Genomic DNA, 20,266 nt, shown 5'->3' on the forward strand with positions numbered 1-20,266 from the left:
GTGTCTCCACTTCCTATATGCTTCATGTTCTACCAGGCTATTTTGTCACTTACTCAACTTCACATCAGTCTGTGATTTAAGCATCAAAATCTGTGTCAGAGCTAATAACTGTACATTGGCTAGCTGACACTTCAACACTTTCTGATTTTGAGAAGATTAACATACATGATGGTTCTAATGGTGGGACTAATGAAGTTTATAATTTAAATGTTCTTCCACCAGTACTATATCAAGAAATTATGGTTATTTCTTATAGGTTCATAGGTTCATTGGTTCATACTAGGCTATCTGCCCTAGGGCATTTATAAGCCTAGCCAGAGTTGTGTGGCTTTCATCACCCCTTAGGTTGAAGAATACTATACCCATTAGTTTGCCGTGCCTCTGTCCAGCAGTGATACAGAGATGATCCCCGGGGTAAACCTACGATCTCACATCCACTGGTCAAAATACCTCTTGAACAGAGCCAGCGAGATGCTCTGTCTCACATGGACCGGGATTCTGTTCCACAGCATAGGGAGTCTCTGGGTGATGAATCTGTCCCTCCAGCACGTCCTATTTATATCCGTGTTGAGGTTTAAGTCTCTTGCTCTTGTGGCTCTGGTGGATTTGGATTTTTTGAGGTGGAGCATGTCCATTAATTCCGGGTTGGACATGGCCTTGTATGTCAGGCACAGGTCACCTCTGAGCAGACAGGATGTGACTGAATAGAGCTGGAGTTTCTTCAGTCGGGCAGCATATGGCATATTTTTGAGCCCCTTTATCCTTTTGGTGAGGAACTTTTGGGGTCTTTCCAATTGCTGCAGGTGTCGGGTAAGATACATTCTGAATGGGGCATTGTACTCAATCATTGGTCTGATAAGTGAAGAGTACAGGGGAACAATGACCTCCCTTGATCTGGATGTGAATACCTTCATAATCAGGTGGGCAATGTAGAAGGTCCTCCTAACCACTTTGGCAATGTGAGTGTCAAAAGAAAGGTTACTGTCAACTTGGGTCCCCAGGTCCCTGATAACCTCTTCTGTGCTTAATGGATTGCCACCTATGTGGTAACTTGGGGTTACCTTGTTTTTGCCAAAGGGTATGACTATACATTTTTTGGCGTTTAGCTTAAGGCCATGGCTCTGGCACCAGTTATCCGTTTCTATGAGACCTCTCTGAAGGATATCTGTGTCTGATGGATTTTCAACTATGGCGCCCAGTTTGCAGTCATCTGCAAACTTTGTCAGCCACAATCCTCCTATGTTTGCCTGCACTTCTGAAAAGTAGATGCTGAACAAGAGGGGGCCCAGGACTGAGCCCTGTGGGACACCGCCAGACCGGCTTGGAGTCTGACATGGCACCAGAATCTCTAACCCTGTGGGTTCTGTCCATGAGCCAGTTTGCAACCCATCTTGTGACATATGGGTTTACATTTAAGCTGGTGAGCTTTTCTATGATACCCAAGTGGGGTATTGTGTCAAAAGCTTTTGCAAGGTCAAGGTAGACTGTGTGAACTGCCTTACCCTCATCAATGGCCTTGGTGACTGTTTCAAAAAAGTCGACCAAGTTCAAGAGGCATGATCTGCCCTTGACAAAGCCGAATTAGGTAGGATCCAATGTCTGTAGGTCCCCTATGTCTTTATTTATGAGTTCCATTATGATCCTCTCCATAGCTTTGCAGACCAGGCTTGTTAAGCTTATGGGGTGGTAATTACCAGGGTCTGTAGAAGCACCGCCTTTGTGGAGTGGGACCACAGTTGCCGTACGCCACTCTTTGGGTACGTATCCTGTGGTAAGGCTAAGATTAAACAGCAACCTTATGTGTGGGTTTAGTTCCTCATTGAGTTCGTGTAGCACACAGCCGGGGACACCATCCGGTCCCATTGATGCTGTGTTTTTAGCTTTAGAGAGAGCAGCTCTCACCTGTGCATTTGAGATGATTGGGAGGCTACACTCTGCTGGGATAGATATTTCTCCTTTTGGGGGGGAGGGAGTTGAGAAATTTTCACTGAACCTGTCTGCCAGTATGTTTTCAATGTCTGTGGGTTCAGTGATTTTTGTATCATTTTGGACTAATTCTGAGCATATCTGGGAGTTTCCACCCAGATTTCTAACATAGCTAAAGAAGGCCTTATGATTGTCTTTTGAGTCCTTGGCGATTTTTCTCTCAAAGTTGGCCTTGGATGATTTTATGAGTGATCGTAGTTTTTTACTAGTATTGATCAGAGATGTCTTCCCTATTAGGGATTTTGCTCTATCTTGTAGTAGCTTTCTCCTCTTGTTGTAAAGTTTGTTTATGGCTGGGGTCCACCAGATCGGGAGCTTGCCTTTGATGGAAAGGGTCTTGATTTTATTTGGGATTGCTTGATCCATGCAATCCTGGAGGTGCTCGTAGGAAGCATTTGTAAGGGATTCAGCAGCGTGGGTTGTGTTTTCCAATGGCTCAGGGGCCTTGAAGGATACCACACCAGTCTTAAGAAGTGTGAAGTTGGCTTTTGAGAAGTTCTTCACTGTGGTCTTTTTTGTTGGGGGTGGGGGCAGGATGTGGATCTCCAGTGAGATTAGTTTATGGTCTGATCTCACCAATGAGGGATATACTTCTGGTGTGGAGCATTTTGTCCCCATGTTTGTGATGATCAGGTCTAGTATATTTTCACCTCTTGTGGGAATGGTGACAAGTTGTTCCATAGCATTTGAGTTTATGAACTCCAGGAACCTTTGGGCTAGGGTATTGGGGCTTGAGTAATGTTCCCAGTCTATGTTTGGATAGTTGAAGTCACCCAATATGATGGTGTTTGGAGAGACATTTATACTCTCCAGTGTCTTCAGGAAGGCTGTGTGGGGTTCCTGAGTTTGAGCGGGTGGCCTGTAACATGCTACAAACTGTAGAGCAGTTTTGCCTATGGTTAATTGCACCTGAATGGTCTCTGATGCTTCATGAGTTGCCACCAGCCTGGAGGTGTGGGTATCCTTGATGAATATGGATACACCCCCCTCCTTTTGTGGTACGGTCCGGGTTTTGAGGCCTGAACGCATGATATGAGGTAAAACCTGATAGTGCCGGGGTGCTCTCAGGAGCCTTGAACCAGGTTTCAGTCACAGCACAGACATCGATGTTCTCCATACTGAGGAGGGCTTCGAGGGCGTGCATCTTGAGATTTAGACTTCTGGCATTGAGCAGCATTACCCTTAGTTTTTTCCATTATTGTTTTCTAGGGCGGTGGGTTTAGAATTTGAGCCTTGTCTAAAAAAGGCACTATGGGGGTGGCAAGAGCCTTTGCCAATATCCGGAAACCCAGGGGTGACAGGTGCAAGCCGTCCCTTGCGAAGCAGCGTGGCTTGTCAAGCATGTCATTCCAGGCAGACAGACATTGGATCCCCTTAGAATGACACCAGAAATTAAGCCAATTATTAAAACTGATCATTTTGTCTCTGTATTGTGGCATCATTTAGTTTGAGAACTTTTGCACTTACTAACATAGTGGACTTTTAAGACCAAGTATCTTTGGCACTTGATTCATCACTATCAACTGATATTATCTATAGTGACTTGACTAAAACTTCTGATACTATTTATTTTAGCTCTTTTCTAACAACACGGAAGAACCAATGTCATAACCCATTTCTGACCAGCTGGATTAGCTGTTGCTTGTCTCGATATACACAGTCCCCCGGATTCATGAATCCTCCATGTAAGACGTAATAAGTCTTACTCGTAGGCTGCAGTTGAACGGTATGACATCAGCGTGCCATGAATATTCATGAGGGTACGCTGACTCAACCGTAACTCTTACACCGACCGAGTATGAAAGCAGAGGGCGTGTCCGACTGCCGAGCAGTCTAAATGTCTACGCCCCTGCAGGTGTAGTAAAAGCAAAATGTCAACACACAAGAGCGAGTTCGCTCAAATGTACTTGCACCCAACACCACACACCCTGACACTGTAAACCCCCATCACAGTTATAAAAAGTAAAATATTTATTTTTTTTAAATCCACGATATTGCTGCCCGTATTTGGCCGTGTGTGCGCAGATGTGCCCATTGCTTAGCTATAGTTACCAATTCCGACATGGAAGAGCATAAGAAAAAATGTTTATGCAGTTCTCACTAAATTGAAATAGTGTAATGGTAGAGCATATGCACGAAGAAGAGGCATTCATGGTTCGAGTCCAACCACTCCCCTTCTTATTTAGGTTTTAAATCAGTATTTGAAATAATACCAGACATATATGATTAAAATATTATTAAAAGCAGTGGAATGGCCAATGTATCAGTGAACAAAATATATATTTTTAAAGGATCCAGATATATAATAGCCTGCCGTTAAGCAGCGCTTTGCCCAGCTTAACAGAGTTGCCCATAGTTTAATAGCGCTTTACCCAGCGCAATAAAGTTGACCAAAGTTTAAAGGCGCTTTACCTAGCGCAATGTGTTTGCACTGATGTGCACGCTGCGCCAACCAGGGCACCGTAGGACAGCAAGGAGCAACGTAGAGCAAAGTTGCTTAAATGCAGCCACACCCCACAGCCTGTCTGGACAGTATAAAAATAAAATGAATAACAAGGTTCGAATCTAGGACTCTGTGCATCAGAAACAAAGTACAGAATCACTAAGCCATGACAACACAGGGGAAACATCCACTGTTAACATTCATATACTTACGAATGATAGTTTAACCATTAGTAAGCAGGTCTGCAGTCAGCCGAGAATTTTACAAAATGCCCAATCACAAAAAATTGTGGGAAATGCGGCATATTTAAGCCCCACAGGCGGGAATACATGCCATAACTGATTGTAGCTCACATCTGCAGTTAGAATGTCTGGTGTCGGAGAGGGAACACGCTTCTGAGTGCAACATTGGGGCATCGAGGAGTCCAAATACATGGTTTGGCTCCTTGTCCACTGTCACGAGTCAAGACTCCTGTAGGGCCAATCCCAAGGGATGGAGTACAAGGCAGAGGCTTGGAACCGGTTAGCTCGTGACCTCACCAGTGCCACAGGCATTCCTCGGACTAGTAAGCAGGTCTGTCACCACCATGCAGACCTGAAGAGACAAAAGCAGGACCACCTGAACCAGTGGATACAGGAGGCCTGTGGGATGCGGAATGCCCCACAACTGAGTATGTAGCTATGGAATGCAGTATGTAAGAATAGATAATAGAGTATGTATAACAGATAGGTATGTCTCAATATTCCCTCATTTACTTTACAGCTGCAGGTGACCGTGCTATGAATCAGCCTATGCTGATAGGCTGCTAAGGCTGTGCCACCAGGCAGGTTAGTGATTATTCTGCATGTATTATTATATAAAATATGGGAGAGAGCATGAAAGAAAGTGTTGTAGTCCAATAATACAGCCATAAAATTGCCTGAATAAGTCCTCTGCATGTACTGTCAGATAAAAACGTCAGAGAGGCAGAAAAAGAGTGTAGAAACCCATTCAGAAAGGTAACATATGTCTGGAATAATATCTCTGCAGGCACTGTCAGAAAAAATAAGTGAGTGAGCCTGAAAAAAGAGTGTTCTAACCTATTAATAAAGGTATAATATGTCTTGAACATGCCTGCCATATACACCGTTAAAACAAATAAAGGAGTGAACCTGTGGAAAAGTGTGTAATGTCATTAAAAAAGGTCTAAAACCCAGAGTGTGTCTGTGTCACAGAGTCTGAAATGTTGTTGTACCCTTGCATTATACAAACAGTACTGTTTGAAAAGGTACTGGCAACCCAGAGTTGTGCAGTCCCATATAAAGTGGGTGATGGAAGTGCTAGTAGCTGTGAAACATATATACAGTCCACAGCAGTCAGTTACTGGCTGGCATGAATAAGTAAAACTGGCACATGTGTAGCATGTTATATTTTCCCCAAAAATGTGAGTGTGTGTCAAGAAATGCAGGGTACTGTATAAATCGAAGTGAAAATGTCATGTGAAAACATCCCAGATATGTAGATAAAGAAATATAAATGCAATCACGAAATATGTATCAGTAACATCTGCATCCTGGACAGTTAGTTTGTCAGATATAGGTCAGGCATATATTGAACTAGTCAAACCCATTACACAACCTAATGTATGGTGGCAAGTGTAATACTACATGTAGGGGATATACACTTGCAGTCACTAGGAATGTAGTGTAGATGAAAAGGTCATTAAAAGATGTTAACTGAGGTATTTTCTACACCCTACTGTATGTGCATAAACCATGCAATTCCACACCTCAATGGGTATGTGCAATCTTAAATATTTGTTGGGACATATGTCCTATTGTTCTATAAATATTTGCATTCATGTTGATGCATGTGCCCTGTTTGAACACCACAATCATGGTTGCCTGTTGCTACCAAACATCCCTGCATGCTGTTGGAATAACCACTGTGGTTCAATATATGCATGTGTTATGCTTGCTGTTCAACTGTTGTACCCTTGGTGTGTTGGGTTAATGGAAATATTATTGCATGCTGTTACAACTAATCTGGAATGCTGTTTTGCTTATGTTGTAGTTAAACACACCTAATCACAGAACGTATGGAAAGGCCAGTCCCAACGGACCCACCTGTCCCTCCTAAGCCGGCGAGTGCACCTAGCACCAGCAGGTCTGGTGCCCAGCCCGGGCTCTACTCCTCCTTTGGTCCTGTGCCACCTTCGGGTGGAAGTGCTGCAGAGGATGGGGCTCGTCCCCCCCGTGCAAGCGTGGGCGGAGAAGGGCCACCTGTCACCCTTCGAAGGGTCCGGGTTGTGGTGCATAGGGAGATCTAGCATTCAGTCGCTGATCCCCTATGCCAGCTTGAGGTGAGAGTGGTGCATCTCATGGGTGAGCCTGCTCGTCCTATGTAGCCCCCAGCACAGCCACCCTCGGGGCTGTGAAGTTGCAGTGGTGACTGCCCATGGGTGGGGATCTCAGTTCCACTGTTACCATCTGTGGGCTCATGGGCTTGCAATTTCCAAACAACCTTCCCCATCAATTGTGTTCACCCACCCCATGTATCAAATCCGCCCCTGTATGCATCTTATTTGTCTTGTCTGTTTACCTCCCCAACCTACCTCCCCAAATATACCTACATCCCCTATCTCACATTCCACTCTCACCTGAAAAAAAAAAGAAAAAAAAGGGCAATCTGTTCCCGCAAAAAAATTACGCCCCATACATAGCTGCCCATTTCGCACACATGTCCGCCGGACATGTAAGCTGATAATTATAATTGGCACTACAACATACTCTGTTGTCCTCACTCCTCTCTCAGGGGTGGAAGGTTGCAAATTTCACACCAAATTACGAACATATGCACAGCTGTTGCTGGTACAGAAATGGGCAGCTATGGGCCTTCCCTACACCCTTCCTGCACATCCCAGCTGGTTTCCCTACTGTCTTTCCCTCTTTGTGCCCTCTTTTTCACCACTTTCCTATCTCCCCATTTTCTTTTCTTTCAAAGAAATTATTGCAGGGGTTAGCGGGAGTAAGCACTTTTAAGCAGTAGTTAGCAGGGGTGTGCGAGTGTGAGCTTGTGTGCACTTAGCTAAGCATTGCTAAGCGTTGCACAAACCCATGCAAACCCGCTTACAACTGCTTAAAAGTGCCTTAGTCACTCTGTATGACAGGGCCCTTGTATTGCTCAGCAGCAAAATAAAATACAGCTGATAGTCTCGAACCCCAGACCTTGGGCTTACCAGTCTGCATGCAGTACCACCACACCACAGCAGATATATAATAACATGGTGCTAAAAGAAATATATCATGCATTACAATGAGTGAATGTGAAGGGAGAATAAGAATGGCATAACACAAATCATGTTCTGTGGCCCTTAACCAGCAGGTGTTGTTGAATTGCATGACATGACTGTGAAAAGAGAACCAGCCATGCTAGTAGGGAGTAATGTTACAGTAGCACCTTACAAACCCCACACAGTATCAGAGCAGAATAAACACTGGCATATTTGAATAGGTCAGAGGCCAGACCTCCCAAATGTGACTGGTTTACAGGGATATCCCTGATTTGCAAACAAATGTAAGCTGTGTCCCTCAGACTCCCTGTGCAATGTAGTAGCAGTAGGCAGAAAGGTGGGGAATCCCACTTAATGATAAATGTCAATAAGTGAGAGTAGACACTGCTTGCACATCAGAAACGGTGTAGTAATACATATGCTCAGAATCCAGATATGAGACATATACCAACCTTCTGACTGAGACAGCAGTGCCCACAGCAAACAAGCATGATCCCCACCTTGCAAAACTGAAAGGGCTATGCCTACCTAACCTATCATTTTATAGCAGTGTCCTGAAATCACAGTGAGAACTGCAATTACCACACAGCAGGCTGCATGCAATTACTAAATGGTGGGCACCAACTGGTGCACAGGCCATCACATGCACATGTGCAGATACCTAGAAAAGCAGCCTGTATCTGCTGTCCACACATGCAATAATATCATTGCACCAACTGGGAGAGAGAGAGAGAGAGCGCGAGCAAGAGAGACAGACAGAGACAGACAGACAGATGGATACAAACAGGCAGTAGGAGACAGACACTGAAAACAAACAGCAACACACAGAGGAAACCAAAACCAAAAAAAAAAAAAAAAAAATACAACACCTACAACAGACGGAGGTGAGGAATACAAAGGTAAGGTAAGTAACAGATATGTATTTGCTGACATCTGAAAGATGTGTCTGAAGGGTGCCCTACATACTTTGAATCATCCATATGTGGCAGCAGTCTGTATCTATATGTACATGAACATTTGCATAGGGCAAGGGACGTACTGCAACTGTTAGTGAAGGCTGGACATATATATGTTGCTGAAGGCTGCTATGTGCACATATGTATATAGGTTGTAGTTTGTGGCATTGCAGGCAGCAAGCAGTGCCGCTATATGTCATGTGGTGATTAAACGCTGTGGGACTGAGCTACAGACAGTGAGGCCTGCTACAGCTATATGGCCTGATGACAGCAGAATGCATTCAGCACAACATTGTGCAATAGTATTACATAACCGTATGTCTCACAACTGTTGCATAATTGACATCCCCACCAAGGAGGGCAGTATATCTGCCTATATGTGCAACTATATGTACAGCAATGGATGTTTAGATGTATGTGTATATATACATGTATATATATATATATATATATATATATATATATATATATATGTGTGTGTGTGTGTGTGTGTAGATATATATATATATATATATATATATATATATATATACATATACATAGATAGATATATATAGATATATAGAAATATAGATATATAGAATTATAGATATATAGCACTATATATACATATATACATATATACATATAAAGATAGATATAGATATATGTATATATATATATATATATATATATATATATATATATATATATATATATATAGATATATACTGATATATATGGGTATATATGGATACATATAGATATATATCGAGATACATGGATATATATAGATATATATATAGGTATGTATGGATATGTATGGATATGTATGGACATGTATAGATATGGATAGATATGGATAAATATGTATAGATATGGATAGATATGTATATATATGGATAGATATGTCTAGATATGTCTAGATATGTATATATGTACGTATATATATATATATATATATATATATATATATATAGAGAGAGAGAGAGAGAGGGAGATACAGCGTCATATGTACTGCAACAGGTGCCTGTTGTCCAAGGCATGGACTGAACACCAGTGTTGATACTGCAGTGCCATACCCCATTCCAAAACACCTTACGCAGTAACTGCTGAAGCACACAAAAAACAGACGTCACCTCCCAGGCAGACAAAAAATGAGTTGCAAATAGTAAATCCTTATACCATGTAGAATGCCAATCCAGAAATACGTAAAAATAACGCTTTTATTTATAATAAGAACAGCGTTTTCGCCGTGGTAACACCACAGCTTCTTCAGCTTAAAACACCTTTTTTAAAAAAAATGCCATTTATTTATACATGCAGTATAGGCTTGTTGGCTGTTGGTGAAGCACCCTCCAAGAGGAAAAAACGCTGAGAGAAGAAGGGAGCCACTTTTGAGATTTTAAGTATTTTTTCTCTGTTTATTTGCTAAGTTTTTCTGCATAGCTGCCTAGCTTGAGCATTTTCTGGCTTGTTAAACTTGATTTCTGTATTAGTAGCTGTATTTAGAGCACAACCAAAAGCTGTTTGCTGAATTTCCTGTTTGCACTTAATTTTAAATCGTTTTTTCTTAAAACTTGCATATTTTCTGTCCTTGACCTAGCACTCTTGTGTGGGGTCATTTACTGCACTGTTATAACTTGATATTACTTGTGAACCTCTGCTATCTCTGTAAAAACAAAAAAAAAAAAAATCTTGCTTTTTTCCCACTTTTCTGAGAGTTAAAAAAGTTCATTTACAGGCTTGCTGTTCCTGAACTGTTTGAAAGTTTCTGTGAGGCCATTTTGCTTGGGCTGAAGGAGGGTCTCTGTGTTTATCAGTGGGAGTTACTAACATTGAGCAGCTTCCCTGACCCTTGGAGAGGTGGTTACTGACTTGAAACTGTAGTTTTATTGGCCACTAGGGGTCATTTCCATAACTCCTTCATCTTCCTCTCTTAAAACCTAGTTGCCTCGTGGTTTGAGCATCTTTTCAGGCTTGTTGGCTGTTGGTGAAGCACCCTCCAAGAGGAAAAACGCTGAGAGAAGAAGGGAGCCACTTTTGAGATTTTAAGTATTTTTCTCTGTTTATTTGCTAAGTTTTTCTGCATAGCTGCCTAGCTTGAGCATTTTCTGGCTTGTTAAACTTGATTTCTGTATTAGTAGCTGTATTTAGAGCACAACCAAAAGCTGTTTGCTGAATTTCCTGTTTGCACTTAATTTTAAATCGTTTTTTCTTAAAACTTGCATATTTTCTGTCCTTGACCTAGCACTCTTGTGTGGGGTCATTTACTGCACTGTTATAACTTGATATTACTTGTGAACCTCTGCTATCTCTGTAAAAACAAAACAAAAAAAAAAATCTTGCTTTTTCCCACTTTTCTGAGAGTTAAAAAGTTCAGTTACAGGCTTGCTGTTCCTGAACTGTTTGAAAGTTTCTGTGAGGCCATTTTGCTTGGGCTGAAGGAGGGTCTCTGTGTTTATCAGTGGGAGTGACTAACATTGAGCAGCTTCCCTGCCCCCGGAGAGGTGGTTACTGACTTGAAACTGTAGTTTTATTGGCCACTAGGGGTCATTTCCATAACTCCTTCATCTTCCTCTCTTAAAACCTAGTTGCCTCGTGGTTTGAGCGTCTTTTCAGGCTTGTTGGCTGTTGGTGAAGCACCCTCCAAGAGGAAAAAACGCTGAGAGAAGAAGGAGCCACTTTTGAGATTTTAAGTATTTTTCTCTGTTTATTTGCTAAGTTTTTCTGCATAGCTGCCTAGCTTGAGCATTTTCTGGCTTGTTAAACTTGATTTCTGTATTAGTAGCTGTATTTAGAGCACAACCAAAAGCTGTTTGCTGAATTTCCTGTTTGCACTTAATTTTAAATCTTTTTTTCTTAAAACTTGCATATTTTCTGTCCTTGACCTAGCACTCTTGTGTGGGGTCATTTACTGCACTGTTATAACTTGATATTACTTGTGAACCTCTGCTATCTCTGTAAAAAACAAAACAAAAAAAAATCTTGCTTTTTCCCACTTTTCTGAGAGTTAAAAAGTTCAGTTACAGGCTTGCTGTTCCTGAACTGTTTGAAAGTTTCTGTGAGGCCATTTTGCTTGGGCTGAAGGAGGGTCTCTGTGTTTATCAGTGGGAGTGACTAACATTGAGCAGCTTCCTGCCCCGGAGAGGTGGTTACTGACTTGAAACTGTAGTTTTATTGGCCACTAGGGTCATTTCCATAACTCCTTCATCTTCCTCTCTTAAAACCTAGTTGCCTCGTGGTTTGAGCGTCTTTTCAGGCTTGTTGGCTGTTGGTGAAGCACCCTCCAAGAGGAAAAACGCTGAGAGAAGAAGGGAGCCACTTTTGAGATTTTAAGTATTTTTTCTCTGTTTATTTGCTAAGTTTTTCTGCATAGCTGCCTAGCTTGAGCATTTTCTGGCTTGTTAAACTTGATTTCTGTATTAGTAGCTGTATTTAGAGCACAACCAAAAGCTGTTTGCTGAATTTCCTGTTTGCACTTAATTTTAAATCGTTTTTTCTTAAAACTTGCATATTTTCTGTCCTTGACCTAGCACTCTTGTGTGGGGTCATTTACTGCACTGTTATAACTTGATATTACTTGTGAACCTCTGCTATCTCTGTAAAACCAAAAACAAAAAAAAAAATCTTGCTTTTTTCCCACTTTTCTGAGAGTTAAAAGTTCAGTTACAGGCTTGCTGTTCCTGAACTGTTTGAAAGTTTCTGTGAGGCCATTTTTGCTTGGGCTGAAGGAGGGTCTCTGTGTTTATCAGTGGGAGTGACTAACATTGAGCAGCTTCCCTGCCGCTCGGAGAGGTGGTTACTGACTTGAAACTGTAGTTTTATTGGCCACTAGGGTCATTTCCATAACTCCTTCATCTTCCTCTCTTAAAACCTAGTTGCCTCGTGGTTTGAGCGTCTTTTCAGGCTTGTTGGCTGTTGGTGAAGCACCCTCCAAGAGGAAAAAACGCTGAGAGAAGAAGGGAGCCACTTTTGAGATTTTAAGTATTTTTCTCTGTTTATTTGCTAAGTTTTTCTGCATAGCTGCCTAGCTTGAGCATTTTCTGGCTTGTTAAACTTGATTTCTGTATTAGTAGCTGTATTTAGAGCACAACCAAAAGCTGTTTGCTGAATTTCCTGTTTGCACTTAATTTTAAATCGTTTTTTCTTAAAACTTGCATATTTTCTGTCCTTGACCTAGCACTCTTGTGTGGGGTCATTTACTGCACTGTTATAACTTGATATTACTTGTGAACCTCTGCTATCTCTGTAAAAACAAAACAAAAAAAAATCTTGCTTTTTCCCACTTTTCTGAGAGTTAAAAGTTCAGTTACAGGCTTGCTGTTCCTGAACTGTTTGAAAGTTTCTGTGAGGCCATTTTTGCTTGGGCTGAAGGAGGGTCTCTGTGTTTATCAGTGGGAGTGACTAACATTGAGCAGCTTCCCTGCCCCCGGAGAGGTGGTTACTGACTTGAAACTGTAGTTTTATTGGCCACTAGGGGTCATTTCCATAACTCCTTCATCTTCCTCTCTTAAAACCTAGTTGCCTCGTGGTTTGAGCGTCTTTTCAGGCTTGTTGGCTGTTGGTGAAGCACCCTCCAAGAGGAAAAACGCTGAGAGAAGAAGGAGCCACTTTTGAGATTTTAAGTATTTTTCTCTGTTTATTTGCTAAGTTTTTCTGCATAGCTGCCTAGCTTGAGCATTTTCTGGCTTGTTAAACTTGATTTCTGTATTAGTAGCTGTATTTAGAGCACAACCAAAAGCTGTTTGCTGAATTTCCTGTTTGCACTTAATTTTAAATCGTTTTTTCTTAAAACTTGCATATTTTCTGTCCTTGACCTAGCACTCTTGTGTGGGGTCATTTACTGCACTGTTATAACTTGATATTACTTGTGAACCTCTGCTATCTCTGTAAAAAACAAAAACAAAAAAAAAATCTTGCTTTTTTCCCACTTTTCTGAGAGTTAAAAATGTTCAGTTACAGGCTTGCTGTTCCTGAACTGTTTGAAAGTTTCTGTGAGGCCATTTTTGCTTCGGCTGAAGGAGGGTCTCTGTGTTTATCAGTGGGAGTGACTAACATTGAGCAGCTTCCCTGCCCCTGGAGAGGTGGTTACTGACTTGAAACTGTAGTTTTATTGGCCACTAGGGGTCATTTCCATAACTCCTTCATTTGTCCTCGGAGGAGTGGTTTAGGGCAGTGACTTGTGGTTTGTTGGCCAATTTGGGTCATTTCCTGTCTTATCCAGCCCCTGCTATAAAGCACGCTTTTAGCGATTTAGCCCGGGATGAAGGAGTTGCTACCGTTGCACACTAGGGCAGCGCCCGGTTAAGCAGGTTTAAACTATTCGGCTACCTAAAGTCCACTCTTCAAATTTTCCCTTAAAACTACCTTCCTCGAACTATACTACTGATCTAATCAGCGTATCCTATAATTAAAAGATCATCTCTACTTGACTCCAAGTAGACTATTCTCTATCTGTTAAACGTAGCACTTGCTCCTACAGTACTTATTACCTTGATACGCACTCTTGTCATAGATAGTACCCCAAAAGGCAACCCCCATTTCTCGGTCACCCACGCCCCGGAATCTTTTTAAAGTTTTTTGTCTATTCCTTCTAGCATGTCGAGGGATCAGTTGCTAGTGTCCTCTCCTGCTCAGCTGGTGAACCTGGGAATATTGAGGCAATGTTACAATTGCCTCATGTACACAGACAACCCTCTCCTCCTCCCACAAAACACAAATACATGCGAGATGCAACTACACGGCCAAACTGGAGGCTGAGCTCTCTCAACATAGGACTGGCAAGACCAGTCAGGAGGAGAAGGTTACCACACACACTATAGACCCAGTCTCACATATTACCATTACAACCTCAAATCATACACATAAACACACAAAGACATACTCGGAGGCTCTGATCAAAAATCTACCAAAACAGCAGAGGCCACCAAAGCAGACACCCAAACAACCACCACCTCAGAACAAAACACCTGCAACACATAGACCTCACAGTCAGAGTGTCAAACAGTCACAGCCCTTAAGGCCAAACACAATGCCAGACACACTAGTCATTGGTGACTCCATAGTCAGACACACTGACGCCCGCCACCAGACTGAGTAAGGAGAAGGTCACAGTAAGCTGCCTGTCGGGCGCTAGAATCCGCCACATAACGCAAGCACTCAGGTCTCTCAACAGCAGGTACAAATATGATTCAGTCATTGTCCACGCTGGTGTAAACGACCTGAGACGCACCTCCTTGGACTACATGAAAAGAGACATTGAGGAGCTCTCTGATTATGTAGCCCAGACAGGTATGACCCTGACCTTGAGCAGTATCCTACCTTCACCAAGAATGATGCCACAATACAGAGATAAGATGATCAGCTTTAACAATTGGCTTAAACACTGGTGTCATTCAAAGGGGATCCAGTGTCTGTCTGCCTGGGATGACATGCTGGACAAGCCACGCTGCTTCGCAAGGGACGGCTTGCACCTGTCACCCTGGGATTCCGGATATTGGCAAAGGCTCTTGCCACCCCATAGTGCCTTTTTAGGCAAGGCTCAAATTCTAAACCTACCACCCTAGAACACAAAAAAGGAAAAAAACTAAGGGTAATGCTGCTCAATGCCAGAAGTCTAAATCTCAAAATGCACGCACTTGAGGCCCTTCTCAGTATGGAGAACATCGATGTCTGTGCTGTGACAGAAACCTGGTTCAAGGCTCCTGAGAGCACCCGCGCTATCAGGTTTTACCTCATATCATGCGTTCCGCCCCAAAATCTGGACAATACCAAGAAAGGAGGGGTATCCATATTCATCAAGGACACCCACACCTCAAGACTGGTGGCAACGCACGATGCATCGGAGACCATCCAGGTGCAATTAACCATAGGCAAGACTGCTCTGCAAATTGTAGCATGTTACAGGCCACCTCACAAACTCAGGAACCTCACATGGCCTTCCTGAAAACACTAGAGGGGATAAATGTATCACCAAACACCATCATACTAGGTGACTTCAATTACCCTAATATAGACTGGGAACACTACTCAAGCCCAAACACCCTAGCCCAAAAGTTCCTGGAATTCATAAACTCAAATGCCATGGAACAACTAGTCACCATCCCCACAAGAGGAGATAACATACTTGATCTCATCATCACGAACATGGGAGCACAATGTTCAACACCGGAGGTGTACCCTCACTGGTGAGATCAGACCACAACTAATCTCGCTGGAGGTCCTCATCCCACCCCCACCTGAAATAAAAGACCACAGTAAAGAACTTCTCAAAAGCCGACTTCACACTTCTAAAGACTAGTGTGGTCTCCTTTAAGGCCCCGAGCCGTGGAAAACAGTACTCAAGCCGCTGAATCACTTACAAATGCCTTCTACCAGCACCTGCAGGACTGCATGGATAAGGCAATCCCAAGCAAAACAAAGACTCTTTGTACCAAAGGCAAGCATCCAGTCTGGTGGACCCCAGCCATAAACAAACTCTACAACAAAAGGAGGAAGCTACTACAAGATAGAGCAAAATCCTTAAAAGGTAAGACACCCTTGATCACTATAAGTAAAAACTAAGAGCTCTCATAAAATCATCCAAAGCAAATTTCGAGAGAAAAATAGCTAAAGACTCAAAAGACAATCATAAGGCCTTCTTTAGCTATGTTAGAAACCTGGGAGGAAACTCCCAGATATGCTCAGAGCTAGTTCAAAATGATGTGAAGATTACTGATCCTACAGACATTGCCAACATACTGGCTGACAGGTTCAGTGCAAACTTCTCCCCTCCCCCAAAAGGAGAGATATCTATACCAAACGATTGCAGCCCCCAAACATCTCCAGCGCCCAAGTGAGAACTGCTCTCTCCAAAGCAAATTACACAGCATCCATGGGACCTGATGGTGTCCCCGGCTGTGTGCTCCATGAACTCAATGAGGAATTAAACCCACAGCTAGGACAGCTGTTTAATCAAAGTCTTACCTCTGGATACGCACTCCAGGAGTGGCGCACTGCAACTGTGGTACCACTTCACAAAGGCGGTGCCTCCACCGACCCTGGAAATTACCGGCCATTAGCTTGACAAGCCTTATCTGCAAAGCCATGGAGAGGATCATAATGGACCTCATAAATAAAGACATAGGGAATTTGCAGACTTTGGATCCAACCCAGTTTGGCTTTGTCAAAGGCAGATCATGCCTTTTAAACTTGGTTGACTTTTTCGAAACAGTCACCAAAGCCATTGATGAGGGAAAGGCAGTCCATACAGCCTACCTCGATCTGGCTAAGGCCTTCGATACAATACCCCATTCGGGTATCATTGAAAAACTCATCAGCTTAAATGTCAACCCATACATCACAAGATGGGTTGCAAACTGGCTGAGTGACAGAACCCACAGGGTCAGAGCTGCTGGCGCCATGTCAGACTCAAAGCCTGTCACAAGTGGTGTCCCACAGGGCTCAGTCCTGGGCCCACTCTTGTTTGGCATCTACTTTTCCAAGTACAAGCAAACACAGGAGGGTTATGGCTGACAAAGTTTGCAGATGACTGCAAACTGGGCCATAGTAGAAAACACATCTGACACAGATATCCTTCAGAAGGGTCTCACAGAAACGGATAACTGGTGCCAGAGCCACGGCCTAAAGTTAAATGCCAAAAATGCATAGTCATACCCTTCGGGAAAAACAAGGTTACCCCTAGCTACCAAATAGGTGGCAATCCACTGAGCACAGAAGAAGTTATCAGGGACCTGGGGACCCAGGTTGATAGTAGTCTGTCATTCGACACCCATGTAGCTAAAGTAGTTAGGAAGACCTTCTACATTGCCCACCTTATCATGAAGGGATTCTCATCTAGATCAAGGGAGGTCATAGTCTCCCTTTACTCATCACTCATCAGACCAATGATTGAGTACAATGCCCCATTCGGAATGTATCTGACCCGACACTTGCAGCAGCTGGAGAGGCCACAAAAGTTCCTCACCAAAAGGATAAAGGGTCTCAAAAATCTGTCCTATGCTGCCCGACTGAAAGAACTCCAGCTCTATTCAGTCGCCACCGCTTGCTCAGAGGTGACCTTTGCCTAACATACAAGGCCATGTCAAACCCAGATTTGATGAATATGCTTCACCTCAAAAAATCTAGATCCATCAGAGCCACAAGGGCGGGAGACTTAAACCTTGACACAGCTATTAATAGGACGTGCTGGAGGGATAGATTCATCACCCAAAGACTCCCTATGCTGTGGAACAAAATCCCGGTACATGTGAGGCAGAGCACCTCGCTGGCCTTGTTCAAGAGAAATCTTGACCAATGGATGGGAGATCGCAGATATACCCCAGGGATTACCTCAGTGTCACTGCTCGACAGAGGCACAGAAAAATAATGGGTATAGTTCCCCATACTAAAGGGGTGGCCTAAGCCACAAAACGATGGGCTAGGCTTGTAAATGCCCTCGGGCAGATAGCCTAGTATGAACCTATGAACCTATGAACCTATATATGGTAAAACATTTAAAGAACCAGTACATAAAACCTTTACTTTGAATAAGTCAGCACATTCAATCATGTTATTAGTTTGATGACATGTTATTAAAATGCTTGCATATACATTATGTCTTTATATGTACTTAATAACTAACCAAACGTTAGTTTCACTCAAACTTCTTTCGTAAACTATACCCTTACTAAAAATAATCCTATAATATCAAACCAACTAAACCCTTATATACTCTAACTAATGTTTATTATATGTTGCTAAAAAACTCCCCCTTTTTTTTTTACCACATAGGTGGTAGCCTGCCTAACACTGAAGGTGTCAGAAGGGAACACGGGACACAGGTGGACAGTAGGCTCCCCTTTGATAATCACAGTGCCACAGTAGTCATGTAATCTGTCTACATGGTACGTGTCATCACAAAAGGTGTGTCATCTAGGGAAATATAGGTCGGTGTTCCCCTCTACTCATCACAATGCCCCATGTGGTATGTACCTCACATGACAACTACAGCAAGTGGAAAGGCCACAGACATACATAACAGCTCTGATTGTCAATGTAGCATTGTTTACACCACTGTTATGTCTGAGTATGTATTGTCCACCCATGTGCCACTTGGCTAAAGTGTAATGTGTTGCCAGCATGTGTTAGTGAGTGGACAGTATGTGTGTGATGTGTGCAGTACAGATTAGCAAGTGTACATCTGTGAACATGGTGGGTGCGCACTGTCTGCATGTACATGCACAGTGGACCCATGGGACGTGTGGCATACCCTGTTGTACACATTGTCAACATCTCATAGTATCTTTCAATGGCCAGTATACATTCTACTACAGTTATGTACTAACATGGGTAGACATGTGTGTATGACATGGGATGACACTATGCTGTGGGTGATACCGTTAATATCTGTCAATGATTTGTGGTCTGGTAGTATACCCAACCTCAACAGCATGACTATAAGCAATCATTGGATGATGTCCTGACAAATGACACACAGTCATAGGATTGCATTTAGGATGAGGTGTGTTCCAGGTTACATGTTACATGCAGAACATCCCCAGGCATGTACAGTATGGTAATGGGAATGTAATGGTTGTATATGGACAATACATAGTGTGACATACCATTATATACACATTAACAAACACATAACAGTCAGACACACATTCAGGAGACCTGGGCCTATCAGTGACAACTAAGTTGTCAGTCTGTCCAATGTGTTACAGGTAGGCTTCACACAGCACATGCATAACTGGGCTGGATAGTGTTATCAGTTATCTGGAAGTTTGATGTTGACAGTGGTCATCATACAGTGGTACATGGGAGATGTACCGGGGGTACCATAGTGTGATGACAGTATACCCAGCACCCAGACCCCACTGTGGATATTGTACGCACTGGAAACCATGATGACACTCTGACATACCCACCATCACACATTGACCAGGACTGCAATACAACCCCTTGTCCATCCCAAGAGTGCTACAACACGGATATGCATCTAATGCACATGCCACAGGCATAGTAGGGTGATGCACTGTCATGCCTCTCCTATGGGCAGCAACATCACTATCCCTAATACTGTGTGGCAATGTGTATTGTAATATAAGTATGTGGCCTCGGAATGCTGTACCCTACATATACACAGACATGCACACATACGCACACGTGCCAGAACTCAGTGGGTATCCCATGCCTATCAACCCATTGGTACAAAAGTGTTGTGCTGGTACTGCAAGGTCCAGGTAGCCCTTAGGGAGAGGACCATGCATGTAATGTCCGGTACAGCAGCAGCCACATCTAACTATGGCAATGGGTGTTGCAGTGGGTGTGAAGGGCCTCAGGGTATTCCCAACTACAGGTGTACTAACACGCAGACACTGATATCCTCAGTAATGCACATGTACACATTTGTCAGTACTGCAGTGCATCGGTGCAGGTGTTCATAGGTTTATACCAGGCTATTGATCATGAAGAGATGGGAAGTGTAGGGGATGTGTGTGCAGTGGCATCATGCCACCTGTCATGTGCCAGCAGGCAATCTATCTACAGACACCACTGTGGTAAACCTCAGGGTGAGAGTGACCTGCATCAGCCAATCCTCTGGGTGCCTCCTGCAAATGGCCAGTGAGGTGCTCCAGTTGACAT

At 43.0% G+C, this 20,266-nt stretch overlaps 1 protein-coding gene across 1 annotated transcript in view; it reads right to left on the bottom strand.

The window, feature by feature from the left end:
* Window positions 1–20,266, bottom strand: part of LINGO2 (leucine rich repeat and Ig domain containing 2) — a 6,800,733-nt gene that overhangs the window by 1,772,424 nt on the left and 5,008,043 nt on the right. The gene's annotated exons all lie outside the window — the stretch shown is intronic.

The sequence above is a fragment of the Protopterus annectens genome, chromosome 2.part0, assembly GCF_019279795.1.
Source record: "Protopterus annectens isolate FY-2018-M chromosome 2.part0, PAN1.0, whole genome shotgun sequence".
Lineage (NCBI taxonomy): Eukaryota > Metazoa > Chordata > Ceratodontiformes > Protopteridae > Protopterus > Protopterus annectens.